Here is a 12,648-nt window from a genome sequence, read left to right on the forward strand (position 1 = left end):
CTATTGGGGGAAAAATATGTACATAAAGCAAAGCAAAACTGAAAAAAGGGAGAGAAGTGGTGACTTTGGGAGCTGAGATGAGCAGCTGTGTGATTCTTTTTCTGGAGATGTGTCCTCAAGGGACTGCTGTAAGACGTCAGCTGTGCTGCGTTGTGGTGGGTGGAATTGGTCTGGCTTCAGCTTGATGTGTCTTCCAGAGGAAACAGGGTTGCAGCTAAATGTGAATCAACACACTTCCACACAAGCTGGGTTTTCTGTTGGAAAAGCACTCACCCACATGAATGTTATAGTGAAGCAGAGACAAAATCACTCCCCTCCTGTGCCACTGCAGCAGCTGGAACAATAAATTTGGCAGCCACAAATCTTGCAGGTGTAGTAAGCTCTGTTTGCTTCAACGTAGAGTCCAGAGACCTCCTGGCACCATGCACGTACCAACTAAGAATCAAGTAATATTTGGTACAAAAGAAAATAATTAGGACGAAGGGTAGAAGGGCATTTTATTTCATTAGGAAAGGAAGCTAGGGTAAATGACTTACCCAAACTGCTCCCTTCTTCCTGGCATCTGTGGTAGAACTGGGATTCTGCTCAGGATGTGCCAGTCCCTCAGGCCATGCCTTAATCGCGACGTTATTCCTCCTCTCAGGTCTCTCTGGCTGTGTAGTCATGGAGTAGCACTGTCTGGAGATGCCTTCAGGTCCATGGGACATGTGCTCCATGCATCACTGCTTGGCCAGCTGCACACAAAGCACCCACTGACTCCCTGCAGCCAATTTCATAAGCAGGTGAGAATTCATAAGCAAGAGATTTTTCTCCTTTCTCTTGAGCTCTGTACACACAGAGATGCATGACCAATCTCAGCAGGTTCCTGTTCTTCTGTTTCAGTTCCAATCACACTCTGCTTGTGCCCTTCCTCTACCTCTTTCCACAGAGGAGCTGAATACCAGGAGATGCTTTACTGAACTCTGTTTTGTCTTGGGAATCTTATACCCTGGCCACTGCATTTTCTATATTCACATTTCTGTGTGCTCCCCACAGTGGTCAGCTTCTCATCTTTCTTCATTACTACTTCACCACCACCAGATTCATCCCAATATTATTTTTACTTCAGCTAGCTTTGTGATGTGTTTCCACATTTCCCATCTGCATCTCACACCTTACATCCACAAGCTTTTTTCCCCCCCCCACAGCAGTTGTTTAGAGCTAAACATTCTCTGAAGAAGAAAAATAACAGTTATTTCTGCTCAGTGTTTGGGCCTTAATTTCTCTCCTCATCAGACTTGTTTTAATTAATGCCTGTAGGAATTTAATCTGTCTACCTTGTTGATACCTCTGGCTATCAACTGCTGAAAAGTGTTCAGAATCTTATCAGCTCACAAACATGCATTTGGCTTTATTTCGGCTGGTCTTCACTTCTGTATTTTCCTAATGGCTTCTTTTAAGATTTCAGACCTTATTTCTTATCTCTTTCCATAGCCAGTTCATTGGCAAAGTAAGCAATGTTGGAACAGACCACTTCAATTTCCTTTACCTTGAGTTATAGATAAATTATCCAAGCTAACTAGCAAGGATGCCCTGCTCCTGGAGCCTCTTCCCTCTTGTTCCCAGGGAAGCACTTATGCTGCTCACCCATGGATCAGATCTCACACCAACCTGTGGTGTGACCAGAGAGTTTCTGATATTTGTCTGCAAATTCCTCAGGGAATATCTGCAGACTCCGAGGATGCTGGTCCCCGTCAGCCCCTTGCAGAAGCCTGAGACAAAGAGCAGAGCTGGGGTGAGAGGATGCTATATTGTTTCACGGTGGATGGGAGGGGAGAGCACATGGGCATGAATTACTGTTTTGTTCCTGGACAAAGCTAGAGCACGTTGCCAGGGAGAAGAGGGAGGCACAAATGCCTAATGAATTTTCTAGAGAAAGAAGGCAGATAAATCTGCCCTCACGGAGGAGTCTGACATGAAAGTTTTGTATCACTTGTTTATCTCTCATTTTTCTCTCCCACACCCATACATCTATCTTTTTTTCCCCCCTGTGCACACCCCAGGGTCCCTTTGCACCTTTTCTCAGTCCCCTCCACCCACTGATAACATCACACTACTTGGTTTTGCCTGATGTGTCCCTTCTCTGCCAGTCTCAATTCAGCTGTTCTTTGAGGAATTGCTGAACCCAAGGGAGGAGCATGAAGTCCCAATGCTGGACGTTTTGGCATTGGTAAGGATTTTACCAGTAGCAATACAACACTGTGTGGCTTTTGAACAGGAGGCTTTGAATAGCATCTTTGTCCTTATGCATACCTCCCAGCAGAGAGCCAGGTAGGCTCTGGAAACTCCTGAGATGGTTTTGGCTTAACCCAGTCTACAGGAAGGTGAGCTCCCTGGTAAGATGGGCTGTATGCTAAGATAAATGTAATATGATGTTATTCCTGCATGTGTTCAGGTACACACTGATTTACGCCAGCTGATGATGCGGCCTGTGTCTCCCACATCTTCACTGAGTCATTAGCAGTGGAAAAGGCCTATTAATTTGGATATACTCCCCCTGGGGCACAAGGGCAGAAGAATTCCCTGCCTAGTTCTGTCTACTTATTTTCTCATTTCATTTTTTGATGAGGTCTGCATGAGAAAATGGTTTTCAGAGCCAGCTGGCTTGTTGCTATGCATAAGGTATCGTATTGCTCAGAATCCGATTGCTTTTCTTACTGAAGGTGTCTGTGAAGCTGTTGGCACACACCTAATAAAGTTCATTGCCATTCTTAAATACAGCTTTTGAATAAGATACTGCACTGTGCTGGGTCCAAAGGAAATTTAAGGTAAACATTTCACAGATCATCGACACTGAAAATCTCCCCTGACCAAGAAATAGTATTAGTTTCCCAGGTGGCCTCCTGCTCATTACTAACCATGGGTAGATTGTTAAATCTCTTTCTGCCCAGGTTTTCCAGCTTGAGAGTTGGGAAGATTTCTCCTCCCACCTTCACAGAGGTGTCAGGAAAATAAAAAAATGTGATGCATTCAGATGCTTCCAGCTAGGGGCACAGCCTGTATATGCCCAGCTTGGGCTATGTGGTCACTGCTGGTGGTGGTACCACTCACAACTGGTACATCTTCTGTGCACGTGAGAAAACTCACAGAGAGAGGAAATGGCTTCTATTAGATCAGCTGGCATGTCCAAACACAACAGATAGGCATTTGAGCACTATGTGCCTCTTCAGAGCTTGGAGTTAGCGGAGTTGTTTCAGCCGGGCTGCTCCTTTTTCAATGTATGTTATCAACTGGACAGTGTGGCAGAGGGGCACTTCACATTTTTAGAGCAGAGGAATGTGGAAGCAAGGGGACAGACAATAAGTGACCTCAGGTTTCATTCACTTGGAGTCTGATGTTCCTAATGCAAAGGTTGGTGTTCTCCAAAGTAGATCTAATAACAGACTCCCCCTTGTTTGTCTTACCCGTCTCTATAGAGGCTCTGAGCTGCAGCTGTACTGCTACTATCTGTTGTAAGTACATAACAGTGAGCCCATTAGAAGTTTCAGCACACAGGCAGGCTGGCAGGTAACCCATGCAGCAAATCGTGACTGTCAGTTCAGGAGTCCATTTAAGCAGCTGTTTTCTAAGTCTTTGTTCCAGTTTTGGGGTCTTTCCTTTTGCTTGCAGCACTCATGTAAGTTTTGGTAGTTTGGCCAAGCTGGAGAGGTATGTTGCAATACTGTGCAAGGATGTGTATGGACTGAGGTTTGCATGCAGAGAGAGCAGCCTGAGCAGTGGTTCTGCAACCACAGCAGTATGTTTTCTGATGTTCAGTACATTGCTTTTACATCTGCATGCTTTGAAGAGGCAGCCCGTGTCTCAGCTTATGATGATGTCCCTCACAGGGGCCATGTTTTGCTTTTAGGCGTTGCCGAGCAAGGTGAGACAGGTATTAGATCCAAGGGAAACATTCAGTCTGGCAAGGTTCAAGGTGAAACTCAGGGCTGTCCTACTATACTCCATGTTTTCCAAGGGACCTTAGCAATCTCTCTATTTCTCTCAAAATGATTTTGACAAATTGAAGAAATGCTTTGGAAGAAATAGGATGCAATTTAATACACATAAGTACCAGATTCTACATCTAGGCAGGAATAATGAACTGTTCACGTGCAGGATGCAGAAATACAGAGTTGACTAGGCAGCAATCCTGCAGAAAAGACTAGGGCTCATTTTTGATCACTACGTGAATGAGAGATGTCAAGTTGCTGTGAAAAATGACAAACAGGAGAGTCTAGATGTAAGTATCACCAGCAAGACACACAAAATAGTGTTCCTGCCCTGCCCAGTGTTACAGAGATCTCAGCCGGGTGCCCTGGGTCCAGTTTTGGGCACAACATCCAGGAAGTTGCAAAGCAATAGAAGAGAGTCCAGAGCAAGGACTGACTGGACAGGAAAGAAAATTTGAATAAATTGGGATAGTTTAGTCCAAAGAAGAGGAACTCAAAACAAGACAGGAATAGTTCTTAAATATGAAAAAGGCTGATGGGAACAGAATGGGAATAATCACTTTTCCATGTCCACAGGCATCAGCACAGCTAGTACTGGGCAACTGCAGTTCTAGTTTAACACTTATAGAAGCCTTCCCGAGCATAAAGAAAGCAAAGTGTTAGATATAATGTCTCAGGAGGGGCAGAGCTTGCATTGGTGCAAACCATCAAGAAGGGTCTAGAGAGGCAACAGATAAAAATGATGCAGACATATCAGTTCTGTATGGAGACAGCAGTCTGGGCTAGGTGACTTCTTGAGATCCTTGCCAGCTCTGTGACCCTCAAAGTGTCACCTCATAGATTAGTGCATCACTTTGTACTTACTCAACATCTGAGTTTTGCAGCAAGCAATACCATTGAGTTGGCTTGCAAAGACAACACCATCAGTTTGGAGCACTGCTGCTCTTCCCTTGACCTCCTTCTCTAGTGTGTCAGCACAGGAAAGCAGTCTTCTTCAGTGGCCACAAAACATCCAGTGCCAAGAAAATATTGCCATAAGTAGCAATAACTATTTTGGTGTTATTGCACCACCATTGGTAGTGTCAGCTGTGCTCCCAGCTTGCCAGCTTTTAGACCCTGTTAGAAATTTCTGTTGACAGTCAGTCTAGTGCACCAGCAGGTGGGGAGAAAGGTTTTCCTCTGGTCCCTGATGGCAGCAATCCAGTGGCTACTTACTGTGGCCATCAGCTTGTGTTCTGCAACACACGATAATGATTTTCTCGAGCAATGTGTAATGTGGTCCTGCAAGGCCTTGCATTAGTGGTTTGAATTTAAACACTTGCTTTGCCTGCTGTATTAGCTGAAATTGGATAACCCAATGCAACCCTTGAAGAAGCAGTGGCTGCAAACGGAGAACATTACTGTATCTGCTCCAAGAACACCCTTCTCTGTATCTTCCCCTTAAATGCCTGCTTTCCTCTGTTTAACAGAACGAGTAATTAACGATGTTAATTTTAATCTCATTTGCTAATGAAGGCAGCCTAATTGCACAATAATTGGCAGCAGCTATAGCAGAAAACAGAAAATAAACCCTGCATTTGTAATTCACTCTAACTTCTTTCTAATTGCCTCTCCAATGGCTCTCCATCATCAATGGTGTCTTCAGGGGATTTTGGTAATGAAGAGAAGCATGGGAGAAGAAGATATTGCCACTAAAAGGAGGGAGCTGGCACGACAGGCCAGTACCTGCCTTTCCCCAGCCACCTGAGCTGGGAGGTGATGTGCCAGATAGAGAGCCAAGTTACGGCTGGATTCAATCACTGTAGTTCCCATGGACTGTGGGGACTATGGTTTGGCCATAAACTCACCTGAAGGATCTCTCAGACTCCTTGTCCTTCTTCCAGCTATCTGTTCCCTGGCACACCTTCCCAAGGTCCCAAATAGCTTTACAGGAAGACTTGTTCTTTTGGAGTCCCTTTTATCTGCACATCTCAAGATGTTTCTAAGTCCGATCATTCCTGAACACAAGCAGAAAAGGAATTTGATTTTTACAGAAAGGGAAACTCAGTCCCAAAGGAGATCAGCAGCTTGTTCTGGAGTCCCCAGGGTACCTGGCTAGAAAGGCTGGCACAACCAAGAGATGGGTGGCAAGTCTTGCTTTACTGTAAGGGTTAAGAGACGGCTCACAAACTGTTAGCTCAGGTACATCTTTGCTTTTCCTCTCCTGACTGGGGGGGGCTCTGCTGGTGCCACATGTCACTAACCTGTACTCCAAGACATTGCTCAATGTGATCACTTTTTAAATCCTTGATGCTATAGGCTAACTTTCTCTCATTGTCCTGTCCTGTGCTGCAGAAATCCAAGCATCTGGGGCATTAGCAGAAAATTATTCAAAGCAGCTTTTCTCTTTCTTATCTTTCTTTTTAAAATACATTGCTGCTTCTTTGTTTGGTATTCTTTTAAAATCAGTTCTCCCGTGTACCATGGGAACCTCCCATAGACACACAAGCACCGGAGGAACTTAGGTTTCACATTGAAATTGAGATTAGCTGTTCCTTAACTTTCTAGCAATGCTGGTAGGTGCACCTGCACCTGGGACTTAGATCTCTTTATCTTCATTTAAGGATTGTGTTGTATTTGTGATTGAAAAGATGTGGCTCCAGGCCAGTTTAGCCAGCTGGAACAGGGCAGCATTCATCCAGCCAGCCATAGCCTCTGTCAGCACAAACTGCAGTCAGAGATATCCGAGTTACCTGCAGATCTCATCTGCAACACGATGGATCGAAGGCTTGGGAGATCTCCATTTATCTATAGAGCAGGAGCTGGTGCAGCACAGCTGTACCACTCTTCTCAGAGCAGGTCAAGCCTTGGTCTTCTGGAAAACCTGTAAAAACATCTCTGCAAAATAAAGCCCATCACCCTGGTCGTGGCTTCTCCAAGGCAGCACTGGCTCTGTTGCAGTGTGGGTGAAGCGATGAAGCTGGGTGGTGCAGGCCACATGGCAGGATTTGAACCAGCACGCAGTCTAGGCATCTCACCACTGGCAGCACACAGAGTGCATGGCCCTGGGTCCTGGTGGCTCCTGACCAGCTTGAATCAGCCACCAGCCACTCACTCTGTTCCCTTCATCATCGACCACATGGTCCCTTGTGGACTGTCTCCATGTACTTGCTGTTCCTTTCTAGACTGATTTCCATCCCTTTCTATACCATCCACCACCTCCTTTCCCAGTTCCACTTAGTGTGATTCCATTGTCTTCCTCTCATTAGCTCCTTTCCTGAATTGGTTTTTTCATCTCTGCAGTTGAGTAACAGTCAAAGCAAACATATGAAGAGAGAACAAGAGAGGGTTCATTTGATTAGAAACAGCTGTTGTTTCATCCCGCAGAGGGGTCTGCTGGAGAATGGAGGGAATGGGGGTCTGTCTGGCAAGTTGGAGACCTTTCTGGCCCTTCCTGACCAAGGTCTCATTCTGGGGAGAGAGGTGGGAGAGGAGACATTTGCTAAAGGACTCATCAGTGGGCAGCTTGGAGGAATTACGCTGGCTGGAAATCCCAGCAGTTGCCTCACAAAGGTTCCCCTGATTCACATCTCTTTTAGCCTGCTGGCCTTTGAATTAAACAATCTAATTAGTGGAGCTCATTATAATCAGTGTCTCAGGCTGCTGAAGATCTGGAATGGAAGCTGATTCCTGAGTGTCTCAGCAAGGTCTGAATTCAGATGGTGTTAGCGGGGTTTCTGGAGATCTCTGAGGATGCAGCATGCTTTGCTGTCATCATGGTGTCAGTCACCCTGGCTGGGTTGACAGTGTCCTGTGGAAAGGCAGGCTCCCTCAGGAGGGATGCCATTCACTCAGCCTCACTGTGAACATAGAGGATTTGGATGAAGCCTATAGGCTTTGAGACAGCTTAAGGATCAATTGTCCACCCATCACAGATCCTCCACCCTAGCAAGCAGGGCTCTTTGGACTAACCACAAGATAAAACCAGGAGGGGAAGCTGGTTTTGGCTTCTGTTTCTTTAGAGGAAAGACACAGTTTGTGCATTCCCTGCTCAGAAGATACATGATGTCTTCTCCCCCCGCACTGAACCTGCCGCAAAGGATCGGTAACATTCCTCTCCTCCCACTGCTCCTACGGGATCTGCGCAAACAGCTCTCTGTTGTTTCAGAAAACCAAGCCTGCAAGGAACATCTTTATGGCATGACTGCCTCTGTTAGTGGGTACTGCTGCCCTCCTCCTTGCTCAAAGTGATTCCTGACAGCCTGCTAAGCACAGGAAAACTGAAGACTTGCTGTGCTGATCCAAACCCAGCCTGCAGGATCACCACCTTCCTGTAGGAAGCATGTGCAATGGGACATCCACTGCTGACGGCTTCTGTGCTCAGCTTCGGGTTCCTCAGCTTGCTGGTCAAGCCAGAAGAGCATCCATCCCTCCATCACCCCCCATGTACCCCAGGGTGAGCAGAGCTCAAAAGAGGAGTGCAGGGGCTGATGATGCTGGAAAACATCACCTTGTTGCAGCTTCACAGCAGCCGTGAGCTCCCACATAATTTAGCAGAAGCATGGGGCCTGATGCAAGTGCATCTGAAACACCAAGCCCCCTCTGAGCAGTAGGATCTATTCTCTTTCTGACAGGCCTGTAACAGTCACTAACATTTGTGGACTGACATATGAGAAGGAAGGCCAAGCAGCAGGCAGTTTAGGCAGATGCAAACAGGGAATGCCCTGAGGCTTGGTGGTTTTTTTTGTTCTCAAGGGATTCTTCAGCATGCCAGCTTGAAGGCAGGACAGGAGGTGGGGACACAGGCTGGGACTGTTTGTCATTATCAGAAGGGGTCACTGCTGACAGATGTCCTCAGAGCTTTTAGAGCCCGCAAAGCTACTAAACACTAATTTTTTAAATGAAGTTGTCAACTGATCTGTGATTTGATTGTGCAATTGCAGCGTTCAGGATAAATCATGCAGAAAATCATCTAATTAAACTAATAAGGAGTCCAAGGCGGGAGATGTTCTCCAGTTTTGCCTTGGTCACAGGAGGAGGAGGAAAGGCCCTTTTGGACAATTTTTTTTTCAAGGCAGGGATGAAAATGAGACTAGTGTGTAATTTCACCTGGACCTTCCTGCAGTCTGGGAGCCCTTGGATGCTGAGTTATACATAGATCCTTGCAGCAGTGCAGCTAGTGCAGCAACTTGGGGGTGATGGGGCTCCCCATCTCTCATCACTAGGTAACTCCCACAGTGAGGCCAGGCTAGGGTGTGGGTAAGGGCAGGGAATATGATTTCAAGGGCATGCCTGCCCAGCTGACCTGCTGTGACTGAGCAAATATCATCCTCTGCATTTTCACCATCTTTTATCTTGGCCATTTTCCCGCTGTTCTTTCTGTGCCAGAAATGCCTGTGCAGCAAGATGAGGGATGGTGTGGGCCAGCTTGTTACATGTAGTCAGCCTCCCCTGCTCTCCTCCTTAAGAGATGGCAGGAGTAGTATGTAAATGATGTGTAAGGCTCTGAAACAAGATTTAGGCAGCAACTAATTACCCCAACTCAGAATCTGGACAGGATGGCAGGTCTAACATTTTGACTCCTGTAAAAATGCAGCAGGAGCTTTACTGACAGCAGCTGCTTGGGACCTTGTTTTTATGTTGCACATGAAATACAGCCACCTAGGATCCCCATGCCAGTTATGCCCTGTCTATCCGTGGTCAGTGCTCACAAAAAGAAACGCCATTGCTTTCCCCAGCAGCTAAACGTCCATTCCCAGGAGCAGGAGTTAATAGGTTCCCAGTGCCGAACGTCACCACCTGAATTACCTGTAGCCCCTCAGTGCAATGGCACCAGCTGTATATATTGGTTTTTGAGCTCCCCCTGAGCAGTCTAGAAATGCAAGGGGTATTCAAGGCAGATCATATCTGTTTAATTCTCAACCTGCCCTCTGAGGGTCATGCATTTCCATAACTGCTGAAAAATACAGAGACAAGTCTGGAGGGGACCTCAAAACCTCTGGATGTTCACCAGATGTTTCATGTCTCTTTAAACTACCCCCATGCTGGGATTTGATCACTTTTGGATTTAGTTTTTGAATTTGCTGGAAAGTGCATTTTGATAGCTGTGGGATGAACTGACCCGGTGTGGGTTCAGTTCAGCAAGTGTAATAGTTTTGGCTGAGGAGCAGAAAGGGACAGGAAGGTGAAGCAGTGAGCTGAACAGCTTGTGTCAGTATTACACAAATCTGATGTTTCATTCTGAAGTCACACTTTTCTCCAATGCTGCTTTTAACAAGATAATAAAATTAAAGAGTGCAAGTCAGTAACTGTCAAATCACCCCAAATGAAAAAGATATTTTGGTTTTGCCTTACATAAAGCATGTAGGGTGGCCCCGTAGCACATTTCTTTTCTCTCTTTTTCTCATCCCTCTCGATTGTTTTTCGTTTGGTCACCAAGCTGAAAAATCCATCCTTTGCATTGCTTTAAGTAGAATTCCATGTCAAAGATTTTCTCGAGTAATGGCAGCAGCAGGGATGTTGGTGGGAAAGGCGTTAAGAACAGCATTAATACCAGCTCTGTGCTTCGGGCCTAAGAGAGCTGTTAACTCACAATAACACCTTGGGGTATTATTGATTTTCAAAGTGACTGTCTTGTTTTTGACAGCATAATTTTGTCACTCTGTGGGCCATTTTACTTTCTAATGGGAAGAAAAGTCAGAGGATCAGACTGTTCTTTAATGGAGAAAGAGCATCCTGTTTATCCGGCTGTTTTGTGACACTGGAAAAGGGGCATACTCTTGAAAGTTGGGAGGTTGGTTGAAAGTCATGCGCTATTTGTTCCCCACTTGTGCCAAGCAGGCTTGGGTAAAGCCAGATCCTTCTGCTCCAAAACAGTATCAAAAAATGTCAGTGCCCTCTGAAACTACATAGACTCTCCATTGAAACTTCCAAAATGTTCTTGATGGCAGTGGGAGGTAGGTAAGTGCCTGCCTGGAAGGCAAGGGAAATCTTTTTCTCCACCCTGTCCTAGCTTTTCAGCTCTCCAGTGGGAAATGAAGGAGAGCAGAATACTTGTGCAAAACTGTCCCTTAGTTCTTGTCATCAAGGAAAGAGTCTGACCCATTTGTGTGCTGGGAGGAATCTCACCCGGGCCAGCAGAGAGAACAGGGCAAGTCAGCATCACTTAATGTCTGCATCTCTTCCCTCTCAGTCGGCCTGACCTCTCTGCTGCTTCATACATTTCAGCCAGCTTTACCAGAGTGTGTAGGAAGGGAATGTGCAGCGCCGCTCCCCTCGCTCATAAATATCCATTGATACGTGAACGTGTCCCCGCTCCTGCTCCTTTTCACTGTTCTGGCATCAGGGCCCAGCCTGGTGAGGAGCTGGGGAGTGGGGGACATTCTCTGCCCTCTGGCAGCTGTTGTTTGTGGGGAATATCACCTACCTTTCATGTCATTGCCCCTAGCAAGGCTTAAGCTGTATCTGATCTCTTGTGAAACAGATCAGGTTCTCGTGTTACTGATGCCTTCAGCTGAGTGAAGATAATCATCTCAGAGCCTCTCAAGGAGGAACTGCTGCTCAGGCCTGGTGTACAGAATTCAAGTACTCATTGGCCTAACTTCAAAATACACCTTTCTTCCTGAGAATGCCATTGGGGAATTATTTCTTCACTTCTGTTTGACTTTGGCTACTACCAGAGTTAAAGACCCAGCACTGGAAAGCAACAGGGTCCTTTTTAACTTAGTTTAAGCATACAGTGTTAGTTTGACCTCCAGGTTAACTCTGTTGGTTTAATTTACCTGTAGGCATTTCGTACTGACCGCTTCAAAGTCAAATCTACTGGCAGATTTCTTGTTCAAATCCAGCTAATTATCTCCATTGGAAGAACAATTTAACACTGCAGGAACTTCTTCAGGGTTCCTCTGCTTGTGCCCATGCATCTCTATCCATGCTCCACGGGGCAACCAGGAAGAAAACATGTACATGGAGACCCTCCCGATCCCTCCTGCAGTGCACCTCGACTAGCCCTTTTGCTCTGCCACTTCTTTACCCCTTCACCTGCAATTTCCAAGGGTGACCACAGGATTACAGAAACCTCTGATTTATCTAGTCTGTGATATGAGCAGGTGCAGCAGAATGAAATACTTCATCTTAACTGGGGATTTTATCTAACCCAGTAAAAGGAAGGCCACTGGGTTGCTTGGGACTGCTGGAAGATGCTCTGTGGACAGTCACACTTCATAGCCACTTGGCTGTGTGGGATGGGAGTCTGGGCCAGCTGAATGGAGAGAGACACCATCTTCAGGCAGGGGGGTAGGTTCTTGCAGCTAAGAGCAAACATCCTTCTTCCAAAGTGGCTTTGTGAGAATGAGAAGGGATGGGTCACCTTTGTATTGCCAAATTGCTGAAAGGCAGCCCAGCTCCCACAGATGCTAATTGCAAGCTGCATCATAAACAGGTAACAGCATGCCAGGGTGCCCCGGTGGGGTCATCCAGGCAGAATCCCAGTCCCCAAACTTTCAAGTGGGTTCCCCTCCCCTGACGTTAAACCTGGAAGCAGGAATGCCACACCGGGGCCTGTGCTGATACCCTGGGTGGTTTTGCTGCTGTGCGCTGTGGTGGCCAGAGTCTCACACAGCTTATGAAAGGAACATATTGCTGTGGCTCAGCTCCCAGATCATGGCAGCAGAGATTCTGCACCGTGATACAGGTTTGCCTG

At 46.3% G+C, this 12,648-nt stretch overlaps 1 protein-coding gene across 7 annotated transcripts in view; it reads left to right on the forward strand.

Moving 5' to 3' along the window:
• The window catches only part of LOC308054870 (uncharacterized protein), a 294,524-nt gene that overhangs the window by 128,719 nt on the left and 153,157 nt on the right, over positions 1–12,648 (forward strand). The window lies entirely within an intron of this gene.

Source organism: Falco punctatus, assembly GCF_963210335.1.
Source record: "Falco punctatus genome assembly, chromosome: 1".
In the NCBI taxonomy this organism is placed as follows: Eukaryota; Metazoa; Chordata; class Aves; order Falconiformes; family Falconidae; genus Falco; species Falco punctatus.